Source organism: Lynx rufus, unplaced genomic scaffold, assembly GCF_022079265.1.
Source record: "Lynx rufus isolate CCGP_SWC_20201006 ecotype Redwood Valley unplaced genomic scaffold, mLynRuf1.p SCAF_3, whole genome shotgun sequence".
NCBI classification, from domain to species: Eukaryota; Metazoa; Chordata; class Mammalia; order Carnivora; family Felidae; genus Lynx; species Lynx rufus.
In genome coordinates, this window is record NW_025814845.1 from 155,534,743 (window position 1) to 155,549,692 (window position 14,950).

Genomic DNA, 14,950 nt, shown 5'->3' on the forward strand with positions numbered 1-14,950 from the left:
GACAAGAAAAAGAAATAAGGCATCCATATTGGTAAAGAAATTAAACTGTCACTTTGTACAAATGACAAGATACTACACTTAGAAAACCCTAAAGACTCCACCAAAAAACTATGAGAAGTAATAAATGAATTCAGTACATTTGCAGGATACAAAATTAATAGCCAGAAATTGATAGCATTTCTATATACTAATGATGAAGTAGCAGAAAGAGAAATTAAGAAAACAGCTCCATTTACAATTACACAAAAATAATAAAATACCTCTGAATAAATTTAATGAAGGAGGTAAAAGAGCTATACTCTGCAAAATATAAAACACTGATGAAAGAAAGATGGCACAAACAAATGTAAAGATATTCCATGCTTGTGGACTGGAAGAATTAATATTGTTAAAATGTCTACCCAGTGCTCGCTTCTGCAGCACATATACTAAAATTGGACCGATACAGAGAAGATTAGCATGGCCCCTGTGCAAGGATGACATGCAAATTCGTGAAGCGTTCCATATTTAAAAAAAAAAATGTCTACCCAAAGTAATATACACATTCAATGCAATCCTTTCAAAATACCAACAGAATTTTTCACAGAACTAAAACAAATACTACTAAGATTTGTATGGATTTCTAACCAAAGCAATTTTGAGAAAGAACAGCAAAGATGAAGTTATCACAATTCCAGATTTCAAGATACACTACCAAGCTGCAGTAGTCAAAACAGTATGGTACTGGCACAAAAATAGATACATAGATGACTGGAAAAGAACAGAAAGCCCAGAAATAAACCCACACTTACACAGTCAATCTGTGACAAAGGAGACAAGAATATATAATAGCGACAAGACAATTTCTATAATAAATGATGCTGGGACAACTGAACAGCAAAAGAATGAAACTGAACCACTTACTAACACCATAAGCCAAAATAAACTCAAAATGGGCTCAAGACCTAAATGAAAGACTTGAAACCATAAAAACTTTAGAAGAGAACACAGGCACTAATTTCTCTGACATTATCCATAGAAACATGTTTCTAGATATGTCTACTCAGGAAAAGAACCAAAAACAAAAGTAAATTATTGGAACTACATCAAATTAAAAAGCTTCTGTACAGTTTAGGAAAACACCAACAAAACAAAAAGGCAACCTATAAAATGGGAGAAGATGTTTACAAATGATATAACCAGTGATGGGTTAATATCCAAAATATATAAAGAACTTATATAATTCAACACCAAAACCACAAACAATACAGTTTAAAAATGGGCAGAGGACCTGAATAGACCTTTTTGCCAAAGAAAACATATAGCCAACAGACACATGAAAAGATGCTCAACATCAGTAATCATCAGGGAAATGCAAATTAGAACTACAATGAAATATCGCCTCATACCAGCCAGAATGGCTAGTATCAAAAAGTCAAGAAATAACAAGTGTTGAAGAAGATAAGAAGGAAAGTGAACATCCATGCACTGTTGGTGGGAATGTAAATTGGTGCAATCACTGTGGAAAACAGTACAGAGATTCCTCAAAAAATTAAAAGTAACAATGTCTCATGATCCAGTAATTCCACTAGAGGGTATTTATAAAGAAAAATGAAAACACTAATTCCAAAAGATGTATGTATGTTTATTCCAGCAATGTTTACAATAGTCAAGATAAGGAAGCAATCTAAGTGTCCATTAATAGATGAATGAATAAGAACTATCTTGTGATATATATACATGATGGAATATTACACCACCATAAAGAACAAGAGGTCTTGCCATTTGTGACACCATGGATGGACCTAGAGCATTTTATGCTAACTGGAATAAGTCAGACTGAGAAAGACAAATGCCATATGATTTTCCTCATAAGTGGAATCTAAACAACGAATGAATAAACAAAAAGTAGAATCAGACCTATAAATAACAGAGAGCAAACTGATGGTTGCTGGAGGGAAGGGGTATAGGGGATGGATAAAATGGGTAAAGGGGAGTGGTAGCTATAGGCTTCCAGTTATGGAATGAATAAGTCATGGGACTAAAAGGCACAGCATAGAGAATATAGTCAATAATATTATAATAGCATTGTATGCTGACAGATGGTAGTTACACTTGTGGTGAGCATAGCATTACATATAGAAAAGGTGAATCACTGTATTGCACACCTGAAACTAATATAGCATTGTCAATTATGCTCAAATTAAAAATTTTTAAATTTAAAAATTAATATAAAAAGTAACTTTATTAAACAGAAAAGTGTGCTTTAGAAATAGGAACACTGTTTATAAAATGGGTAAAATAAAATTAGGATATTTCCATGTAAAGCTACTATAAGATAAAAACAGAAAATGACAACAGTATATCTAAGGAAAATTCCTCCAAAAGAACAAATCATGAAGCAGAAATTAGAGTTATAAGACAACACTAAAACTGAATAAAATACCCTAAAATAAGTGTTTGAAGATAATGCTTATACAACAAATTCACATTTTAGGAACAAAATAGACAAATCAGCAAGAAAAGAAATAAGTTGCTTGAAATCAACAAGAAAATTAAAGAAAAAGTCATAAATGAGGAACAAGGTAAAAACTAATGAGAATTTGTTTTGAAATGAAAATTTAATAAAGTGAATACAGACAGGTTAACAGATAAATGAAATAAAGAAAAAAAGAAAGAAAATTATTAAAATGGAATATAGGCAGAGAAGATCTAATATAAAAATAAATGGAATCCATAAAGAAGATTGTCAAACAGTGTATTAGAACTTGTGTATAAAACTGTAGTCCAGAGAGTTTACTTTTGGCCCCAATGGGTGAACAAGACCTAGACTTACATTCCAGTCTTAACAACGAGAAAACTGGAGAGAATAAATGACAATGTTTTCACGATTCATATACTGAAGGAGTGTAATCTGTGTGAGGAGTAAAGCAAATGAGGTGAACCTTATGAATAGCCCTGAATTGGGGTGCTTCTAGAAGAGTCCTATTGTCACAACTGAGTTGAGGAGGCTGACATTAAAATTTGCCTAATATCTTTGCTGACCACAAATTATGGAGACACACACACACGAGATCGCCAGATGGAACTTATAAGAGAAAAACTAAGATATCAACTTTTTCACATGTGAGGGAGCCATTTTTTTTAATTTGAACCCAAGTAAGTTCTGTTAAAATAAAAAGTCAACATTCCTCAGAAGAACCCGACAGAATTCATAGTCACTATAACATATCGTCTACATTATTCACTTATCAAAGAAAAATTGTGAGACATGAAAAAAAATTAAGAAAAATGTGACTCCTACCCAGAAAAAAAGGACAGTCAACTAAAACATAATCTGGGCAGAAGCAGCTCTTCAATATAGCAAAGACTTCGAGGCTATATTCAAAGAATTAAAAGAAAAATATACAAAGAACTAGAGGAAAGATAATGAAGGTGAGTGAACAGATAAGGAATATCAATAGAGAAATACAAAAAAATTATCAACCTACATATTATACAACTGAAAAATACAGTAACAGAAAGTTAAAACTCACCCCTGAGAAGTAGCAGCTGATTGGTGGACTTCACTTGACTTTGAGACTTACACTAAAGCAAAGTAAAAAAGAGTAAGGTTTTACCCTAAAGGAAAAAAAGGATATTTACATCAATGGAACAAAAAAGAGGATTCAGAAGCAGGCCTACACATTTATGACCAATTGGTTTCTGACAAAGGCACAGAGGTAATTCCATGAGGGAAAAGATTAATTTTTCAGCCAATGGTGCTTGCATGAATGGATATCCATCCATTTAAAAAGCAGACATCAAGGTTTACTTCACATCATACACAAAACTAATTCAAAATAATGTCTCAATAATGCACAGACCTATTATAAAAATTAAAACTATACAAATTATAGAAGAAAGCATAGAAAACAACCTTATGATCTTGGACAAGGCAAGACTCGGGTTCCTTAGGACCTAGGAAACAGGGAGCATAAAATAAAATAAAATAAAAAAAGATAAAGTGGATTTCATCAAATTTTAAATGCCCAATCTTCTAAAGGTAATTAATAGGCTGCACAGACTGAGAGAAAAATATTCGTAACACATATATATGATACAGGAGTTGTATGCAGAAAATATTAAAAAAGATTACAACTCAATAACATGAAGACAAACAGCTCCCCAAAGCTGGCAAAAGATTTGAACAGAAACCTCACAAACAAGCTATACAAGTGGCCAATAATTACATGAAAAGTTGTTGAACAGCATTAGTCATCAGGGAAATGCTAATTGAAACAATTAGATACCACTACAGACCCACTAGAATAGCTAAAGCAAAAAACAAATGAATAACAAAACACTGAAAAGACAAAGCACTGGCAAGGAAAAAGAGCACCCAGAATACTTATACACTGTTGGTAGTAATGAAAAATGGTTCAAGAACTTTGCAGAACAGTTTGGCAGTTTCTTATAAAATTAAATGTGCACTTACACTTGCAGGATCTAGCAAATCCACTCCTATTTCACACAAGAGAAAGAAAAACCTATGTTCACACAAAGAATTATGCACAAATGTTCATAGAAGGCTTAAAAAAATTTAAATTTTTTAAGGTTTATTTATTTTTGAAAGAGAGAGAGAGACAGAGTGCAAGCAGGGGAGGGCAGAGAAAGAGGGAGACACAGAATCCAAAGCAGGTTCCAGGCTCTGAGCTGTCAGCAAAGAGCCTGACATGGGTCTCGAACTCAGGAACTGTGAGATCATGACGTGAACTGAAGTCAGACACTTACTGGGCTGAGCCACCCAGGCGCCCTCGGGCTTAGTCTTAATAGCTAAAAAGTGAAACAGCACAAATGTGTATCACTGTGTAAATTCATAAACAAATTGTGATATATACATACAATGGAGTACTACTCATTAATAAAAAGAAACTACAAACACATGTAAAAATATGGATAAATTCTAAAACCACACTGAGGAAGAGAAACAAGATAAAACAGAAACAAGATAAAAACAGAGGCCAGACACAACACAGTTCATACTGTATGATTCCATTGACATGAAATTCTAGAAAAATAAAATTTAATCTCTAGTGACAGAAATCAAATCAGTGCATATTTACAGCCAAGGAATGGAGTATTAGGATGTTGCAGGTTTGTTCAGGGGAAGGTATTGACTAAAGTCGGGGCACAAAATAACTTCCTTGAGTTGTGAGAAAGTCCTACATCTTGGTTGTGATGGCTGTTACATGGGTTATACAAGTGGGTACATTGTCAAAAATCATCAAACTCTACACTTAAAACGGTTGATTGCATTTGGGGGTGTTGGATTTTATGAATTCTTTATATATTTTGGATACTAACCCTTCATCAGATATGTTACTTGCAATTATCTCCTCCCAACACCCAAAAAACCAAATATTCCAATTAAAAGTGGGCAGAAGACATAGATATTTGTCCACAGAAGACATACAGGTGTCCAACAAATACATGAAAAAATGCTCAACATCACTCATCATCAGGGAAATACAAATCTAAACTGCAATATTACCTCACACCTGTCAGAATGGCTAAATCAGCAACACAAGAAACAACAGGTGTTGGTGAGGATGTGGAAAAAGGTGAACCCTCTTGCACTGTTTGTTAGACTGTAAACTGGTACAGTCATTGTGGAACACAGTATGGAAGTTCTTCAAAAAGTTAAGAATAGAACTACCCTATGATCCAGCAACTGTACTACTAGGTATGTACCCAAAGAATACAAAAATATTAATTCAAAGAGATACATGCACCCCAATGTTTATATCAACATTATCTACAATAGCCAAAATATGGAAACAGCCCAAGTATCCAATTGCTGAATAGATTATATATATAGTTATATATATATATGTAAGTTATACATATAGTTATATATCAATTAATATATATGTTAAACTATATATAAACTATACATATATATAAACTATACATATATATAAAATATATGTATACATAAACTACATATAATAACCCAGAAAACCACCAGAAGACTAGCACAACAGACTCTCCGGAGCCAAGTGTAAACAAGAGGCCCAGGGAAAAGGGTAGGAAGGGTGGAGAGGCGGTGCATGCTACGCGGACTGGTGGGAGGGAGCCAGGGCGGTGGAGGGGCAGCCCACCGGGCAAGGCAGAGCCCCTTGCAAAAATGGAGGGGCCAGACTGCGTGAGTTCTGACAGCCAGCGGGACTTAACATGTGGAATGTTAAAAGTCAACGACTCTGCTCCTGGAAAGCAGGGAGGGCAAGAGGACACTGGGAGGGAGAGTTGCTGAGCCCCGGAAGACAGAGCTCAGCTTATAGGGGAACAAAGGTGCTGGCAAGCGCCATATCCCTCTCCTATCCCCAGCTGAAATTCCAAAGGGAACTAGTTCACATCACCAGACTTGTTTATACTGCTCAAACACCCAATGCTTTGCTTCTGTGGATTCATCTTTCTGTCGGCTCTGCCTCCCTCCCAGTGCTGCAGGGCCCCTCCCACAAGAGGCCACCCAAGGCAAAGTGAGCTAAGCCTGCCCCTCCTGCCCCTGTGTACCTTGCAGATCCACCCCAGCTAATATGCCAGATCCCATTGAAGCAGCACCACAAGCCTGGCAGTGTGCAAGTAGCCCAGACAGGGGCCGCACCACTCCACAGTGAGTCCTGCCCCTGGGAGAGGGGAAGATAAGGTACACACCAGTCTGACTGTGGCCCCAGCAGTGGGCTGGGGGCAGACATCAGGTCTGACTGCAGCCTTGCCCACCAACACAAGTTACTCCAGACAGCACAGGGGAAGTGCCCTGCAGTTGGGAGCCACCGCAGGGACTACCCAAAATGACGAAACGGAAAAATTCTCCTCAAAAGAAACTCCAGGAAGTAGCGACAGCTAACGAATTAATCAAAAACTATTTAAGCAATATAACAGAACAAGAATTTAGAATAATAGTCATAAAATTAATTGCTGGGCTTGAAAAAAGTATAGAGGACAGCAGAGAATCTATTGCTACAGAGATCAAGGGACTAAGAAATAGACATGAGGAGCTAAAAAAAATGCTATAAATGAGGTACCAAATAAAATGGAGGCAGCCATAGCATGGATTGAAGAGGGAGAGGAGAGAATAGGTGAATTAGAAGATAAGATTATGGAAAAAGAGGAAGCTGAGAAAAAGAGAGATAAAAAAATCCAGGAGTATGAGGGGAGAAAACTTAAAGAACTAAGTGATGCAATCAAACGGAACAATATCCATATCATAGGAATTCCAGAAGAGGAAGAGAGAAAGGGGCTGAAGGTGTACTTGAACAAATCATAGCTGAGAACTTCCCTGATCTGGGGAAGGAAAAAGGCATTGAAATCCAAGAGAAGTCCCTTCAGACGTAACTTGAATCGATCTTCTGCATGACATATCATAGTGAAACTGGCAAAATACAGGGATAAAGAGAAAATTCTAAAAGCAGCTAGGGATAAACAGGCTCTAATTTACAAAGGGAGACCCATAAGACTAGTGGCAGACCTATCAACTGAAACTTGGCAGGCCAGAAAGGAATGGCAGGAAATCTTCAATGTGATGAACAGAAAAAAATATGCAGCTGAGAATCCTTTATCCAGCAAGTCTGTCATTTAGAATAGAAGGAGAGATAAAGGTCTTCCCAAACAAACAAAAACTGAAGGAATTCATCACCACTAAACCAGCCCTACAAGCGATCCTAAGGGAGATTCTGTGAGTGAAATGTTGCAAGGACCACAAAGTACCAAAGTGTATATATAATATATATATATGTGTATATAGATATAGATATATAATAGTGTAATATTACTTAGCCATAAAAAAGAATGAAATCTTGCCATTTGCAATGACATGGATGGAGCTAAAGAGTATTATGCTAAGCAAATTAAGCCAGGCAGAGAAAGACAAATAGCATATGATTCACTCATATGCAGAATTTAAGAAACAAAACAAATGAGCAATGGGTAAAAAGTGAAAGAGGCAAACCAAGAAACAGACCCTTAACTATAGAGAATAAACTGATAGTTACCAGAAGGGAGGTGGCTGGGGAGATGGGTTAAGTAGATGATGGAGATTAAAGAGTACACTTGTAATGAGCATTGGGTGATGTATGGAATTGTTGAATTGCTGTATTATACACCTGAAACTAATGTATGTTAACTAACTGGAATTTAAATTAAAACTTATTTTGGGTTGAATTTTATATATGTAAAAATATGTAATTATACACCAGAATCAGGAAAAAAGCTTTAATCAAAGAAAACTTTCTTGAAATAAAAAAAAAAAAATGACCTGCATCTACATATTAGAAGGGTCCAGTGAGTTCCTGGAAAGATTGATTTTAAATAAATGGTACACCCTAGTAAAACTATTACAATTTAAAGACAAAAATTTTCAGGATTTACACACTAACAGATCAAAGTAAGAAAATATTATTAAGATCAGACTTCTCAAAATCAACATACAAAGCAAGGCTTCATAGAACAGCATTTTTAAGAAACTCAAGCAAAAGGGAGTATGAGCCAAGGGTGTTCCACCCAAGTAAGCTACTGTTCAACTGTCAAGGCCATTGACAATGATTTACACCTGAAATAACTCGCACTGTTCTTAAGAGTCTTTCTGGAGGAAACTACCAGGTTGGTCTTCATCCAACCAGAAGATAATGTGAAATCTGGAACAAAAGGATGGACAGTGAGCAATCAGTATATTTAATTAGAGATGTAAGACTAAATCAAAGATGTGGGAAAAGGTGAAAGAAGAGCATGTAAATATGATCTCACAAAGTACAAAGAATTCCACTTTTAAAATTAATTTTAAAAGGGGAGTGACAATGGGAAAATAATGTAAACTCACTGATGGTTGTAGTAAAAGAAGATAATCGTTTTACTGGAGGGTATTATGCTAAGTGAAATTAGTCAGAGAAGGACAAAAATCATATGACTTCACTCATATGAGGACTTTAAGAGACAAAACAGACGAACATAAGGGAAGGGAAACAAAAATAATATAAAAACAGGGAGGGGGACAAAACAGAAGAGACTCATAAATATGGAGAATAAACTGAGGGTTACTGGAGGGGTTGTATGAGGGGGGGATGGGCTAAATGGGTAAGGGGCACCAAGGAAGCTACTCCTGAAATCGTTGTCACACTATATGCTAACTAATTTGGATATAAATTTTAAAAAATTAAAAATTAAAAATTAAATTAAAATGAATGAATGAATGAATAAATAAATAAATAAATAAATAAAAGATAATCATTCTAAACTGACAAATCAAATAATAAAAGGAAGGTAAGAACAAAAGGGGAGTAAGGGTACTATAAAAGGTAAAAATTTTTAAAGTAATTTAATAATTGGAATTCTTCCAACATACAAAAAGAAACTTTTTTTGGAAAATATAATTTTGTGATAAAAAAAGACACTCCTATATAACTTTCCAGAAATAGTCAATGTTGACTAGAATTCTTTCCAACCTCTCCTTCCCCATTCCCTCTCTCCTTTTTCTCATTCAGTCTTGGCTCTCTCTGTGTGAATTATCGGTACACACTTCTGTTGTTGGATTGAATTTTCATTTAATATTTCATCATGAGTATTGTCCATACCAACAAATGTTCACACAAAAACCATGACTTTTAATAGATTCTTATATATTCCATGTAATGGATGAATTTGTATATTTGTTCTGAAATCTTGCTGGCTCATTCTGTATTTGTGATCAAGCATGCATCTATTATTCAATCATTTAACATGCATTTATAGGATGTCTTTTGTATACAATACACCTGTGAGCAGGATAGACCTATTCTCTGCACTCCTTGGAGGGGCTGTTAAATAGTTACATGTGTGATTAATGTTAATAATGCAGAAGCCGAAAGAGGTGTGGGAGTTCAGGCTTAGGGGATTTATCTCAATCTGAAGATAAAGTCTTGTCCCAAATTAGCCCCCCCCCCCACCATGGAAGGAAGTGAAGCTTAAAATGAACTATGAACAATGTGAAATGGGCCTGGGGACAGGAGATGGGGACCACTTGGTTAAACTTCCTTAATGTCTCCATTTGTCTATCATTTTTAAAAGTTACATTTTCTTTGACTTTTTTCCTCTCTCTAAACTAGACTATATTTACTTCTTATTTCTAGAAGCCTTGAAAATTTTTTTTAATTACAGTATAGTTAACATACAGTGTTATATTAGTTTGTGGCATACAATATAGTGATTCAACAGTTCTGTAGATTACTCATGATATGCTCATCATGATATGTATATTCTTAATATCCTTCACCTATTTCACCCACAGAAGGCTTGAAGTTTTTATAAAGCATGTTGAACCTATTTTTCCCCTCTAATCATGGTGTCTTAACTCTTCCTTGTACTAAGATGAAAAAGTACCTAACTTTCCTTGTTTCCTTTTTGGTTGCTCCTCCTCTATCCGTTTTGTTGTTAGGAACTGAAATTTTACATTTGGATTTTATGAATAATAATGTGTATTTTGTAATGTATCTTCTTTAAGAATTGTTTTAGATGTTTGCTATAATTTATAAACATTTTAGTGATGATTAACATTGTGTGTAATTGGTTATTTTATGCCACAACCTGTCCATTTTGAGTTTCTTATGTTGGACTAATGTTTTAGTTTACTAGAGTATTTTAAAAGTTTCCCCCCAGGAAAGTAATACCCTTGTTGATATTTACATATATCTTAGGCAAGGGAAACAAAAGCAAAAATGAACTATTGAGATTTCAAAATAAAAAGCTTCTGCACAGCAAAAAAACAATCAGCAAAACTAAAAGACAACTGACAGAATGGGAGAAGATATTTGCAAGTGACATAGCAGATAAAGGGTTAGTGTCCAAGTCTATAAAGAACTTATCACACCCCAAAAAACAAATAATCCAGTTAAGAAATGGGCAGAAGTGCCCCTCCCCCGTTCATGCTCTGTCTCTCTCTGTCCCAAAAATAAATAAACGTTGAAAAAAAAATTTAAAAAAAGAAATGGGCAGAAGACATGAATAGACACTTTTCCAAAGACACCAGATGGCTAACAGATCCATGAAAAGATGTTCAACATCCCTCATCATCAGTAAAATACAAATCAAAACCATGTTGAGATACCATCTCACACCTGTCAGAATGGCTAACATTAAGAACACAAAAATAAGTGTTGGCAAGGATGTGGAGAAAGGGGAACCCTCTTACAGTGTTGTTTGGAATGAACTGTTTGTTGGAATACACCAGTTTTGGTGCAGCTACTGTGCAAGACAGTATGGAGTTTCCTCAAAAAGTTATAAATAGAACTACCATATGATCCAGCAATTGCACTACTAGGTATTTGCCCACAGGATACAAAAATACATATTTAAAGGGGTACATGGACTCCAATGTTTATAGCAGTATTATCAACAAGAGCCAACTGTGGAAAGAGCTCAAATGCTGATTGACTGATGAATCGATAAAGAAGATGTGGTATATATATATATATATATATATATATATATATATATATACACAATGGAATATTACTCAACCATCAAAGGGAATAAAGTCTTGCCATATGAGATGATGTGGCCATGGAGCTAGAGTATAATAAGTGAGATAAGTCAGTCAGAGAAAGACAAATACCATATGATTTCACTCAGATGTGGAATTTAAGAAACAAAACAAATGAATGTATGGGTAGAGGGGGAAAAGAGAGAGATAAACAAACCATAAGAGACTCTTAATGATAAAGAACAAACTGAGGGCTTATGGAGGGGAGATGGGTGGATGGATGGGGTAAATGGGTGATGGGTGTTAAGGGAGACACTTGTCATGATGAGCACTGGGTGTTATATGTAAATGATGAATCACCAAATTCTCCTAAAAACAATTTTTAAAAGAATCAGTTTAAATCCCATTTATATGAAATATCCAGAATAGGTAAATCTATAGAGACAGAATAGATTAGTGGTTGCCTGGGCTGAAAGGACTGTGGAGATGAGGTGTGAAGCTAAATGATATGGTGTGAGGTTTCTTTCTGGGATGATGTCAAACTCACTGTGGTGATGGATTCACAACTTTATAAATGCACCAAAGGTCACTGAATTGTACATTTTGAGTGGATTATGGGGTTTATAAATTATATCTCAATAAAGCTGCACTAAGTTAATCAGGATTGTCTTCAGTAGTCTATTATAATTTGCTGAAATGTATCTTCTTTTTTGAAGCCAGGGACATAATTTGCTAATCTCCAAGGTTTTTGGCATCTCTCCTCTTCACTGTGGTTTCAAAATCAAAAGTCTGACCTAGATGAAAAATCAAAGCATCCATAATAATTTCATTCTGACATAGCTGGATATAGTAATATGGATTTAAAAATAATTTTCAATATTTAATTTTCATTCTACTTTTTTTTTATCTGTGTCTCGGTTGTCTAATGTTCTGTCCTCACACGTTCACCCCTTAGACAAATAACCTATTATGAACGTATCCGATCAACTGTTTTGTGTGTTTGTATAAAGGCTTACACTGTGACCTGGGAAACATCACAATGGCAAAAGCCCTTAAGTCAAACAGCAAAAGTTCTAATGGTGAAGTTTAAGACAACAGTAGAAATTAGAGAAGCATTTGGGAATACACAGATTTTCAAGTATGGTGAAATCAGGATACGTGCGTTTCTGTGGCCATGTGTCCCACTGAGGCTGACTCTTGAGTGCCCCTGGTTCACACTTCCACCTTGTGCACTAGAATTCTGAAAGCTATTAAGGCTGGTTTTTCTCCAAGGACTTCCTCTCGCCTAACCTGGGATAGGTTTAATGACACCTTTATCCTTAGTTTGTTTTTTTCTCCTCTCCCTCATGATCCTTTCCCTGCCAAGTGTAGATGGAAAACATTTAAGACCAATGCCATGAAGAAAGTAGTAAGTTCAAATCATTCTTTTTCATTTATGTTAGTTTATTGAAACCTTTTATAAACCTTGGCTTTTTTTTCTTGTCTCTCTCTAAACTACTGCTTCAAATACTTAAAATTTCAGATGAGACATTTATATGAAGCCTTAGAGATAAAAATAAAACTGGGGAAAACGTGCCTTTTAAAGATTACCTGTATTTTCTGGGAATTGTTCTTCTTTTTTTTAATGTCAATTCTTGAGAGAGAGAAACAAAGAGACGGAGGGGGCGAGGGTAGGGGAGAGGCAGACACAGAGGGAGACAGAGGATCCGAATTGGGTTCCATGCTATTAGCAGTGAGCCTGATGCAGGGCTTGAACTCCTGGAACCGTGAAATCATGACCTGAGCTGGTCAGAAACTCAACTGACTGAGACACCCAGGCGCCCTCTTCTGGGAATTTTTTCAGGAACTAGAGGAGGACAAAAAGCCATATAAAGCTATTTTTTCAAATTAACTCAGCACCACTCATTGGCATCTGGAGGTCTGTGGAAGTGGAGTCAATAGGGGTGGCCCTTCCCAGTGAGCACCAGTGAGCACCAGCCTCCTTAGGAGCTGAAAAAATGAAGACAGAATCTAGGGCTTTGGAGGAGCTTTCTACAGTCTGACCATTCATTGCCCTCTGCCTCTATCCAGTAGTGAGAGCTGTACCAACCCCCCCGGCCCCCCCCAACAATCAGATCCTTTTTTGGGAGAAAAAAAATGGTACTTCAATCCCAGGTAGTTTGCTGCTATTTAACCAACACTAAAAATGAAATTTTTAGCTCTTTTTGGACTATCTTTACATTCCTCAGCTTCAGCATAGCCCATAGCTCTTCCCTCTCCCTTTACTTGTGTACAGTGGAAATGAAAGTTTATCATCCTTTCTGGGTTTCAGTGCTGTTCATTGTGGATTTTCAAACAAAATCATCTATCTTTCTGTTATCTTTACCTTCTTTATCATTTTTTTCATGTAGGTCATTGGAAAGTTCTAGAATTCTATCTCTAACTCAAGTTGTGGAGTTGAACTGTGTGTCCTCTTCCAGGGTCAGATGCCCTGCTGGCATCATGTCCCAGCACTTCTGAGGTTACAGACCCTCCCTCACATCAGCCTTGCTGCCTAATGGACTCTGTGCATTGCTGACTCCCAGTAGGCTAATAGTCCGCCATGGCCCCTCAGTCTTTCTCCGTCTTGTTTGCACACGACCTCCTGCACCGACAAAGTTTGGTTTGACTTCATAAGAAGAACCTTTTCTTTGTTTCCCTTGCCCTTTTGCAGCTTTTTCAGGGAGACACGAGTGTCAGCTGTTGAGGTGGTTTTTAATTACTGACTCATCAACCTTGGCCTTCCCCGGGGGAAAGGGAATATGCTTTTTCACATTTGTGCTATTGAGGTCAATGTCTAAGATATGATAAATAAATAACTGCGCATGATGAATGTCTCATCCTCTTCAGGCCACAAGAGAACACTTCTGTCCAAGCAGCCATGCCTCTTTCTCCTTTTAACAAGGCATCATTACTGAGGCAACCCCAGATGCTTCTGTGGAACAATAAGCAAGTACTTAATTCTTCCATTTTTCCTGTGCTGGGACGAAGAGGGTGGCAGGCTTCATAAATCCTAAACTGTGGGGCTCATCTGTTTTCATCCTTTCTTTGGGCCATTTTAAAGGAAGAAGAATGGAAGTGAGGGCTCCTCTCAGGGGACCTACATGCATGTCCTTGCTCATCATTGTGGGACTCTCAGCCACTCCCTGATCTTTGGGTTCCTTACCTACAAAATAGAAATAACTACTGTGCTCTGTCTACTCTGCATCACTGTTACAAAACCCCAATGGAATGATATGCATGGAAACTATACAAATATAAATGTTTATTAGCAGGGGGTATTTTTCTCTTTCACTCATTCTTGCATTGGATGAATATTTATTTTAAGATCTATGAAAGCTGGGCTCTATTTTGCTCACTGCTATTTCTCCAAGACCTAAAATAGTGGTGACACATGGCGAGCACTCATTAAGTATTTGGCGAATAAATGGATGAAGGAATGAAGAAATGAGTTAGGCTTCT

At 36.4% G+C, this 14,950-nt stretch overlaps 1 non-coding gene across 1 annotated transcript; it reads left to right on the forward strand.

The window, feature by feature from the left end:
• The first annotated feature begins 404 nt into the window (after positions 1-404).
• Positions 405-511, forward strand: LOC124521367 (U6 spliceosomal RNA). The gene has a single exon (XR_006964466.1). It is a non-coding gene; the product is annotated as a U6 spliceosomal RNA (small nuclear RNA).
• The last annotated feature ends 14,439 nt before the right edge of the window (positions 512-14,950 follow it).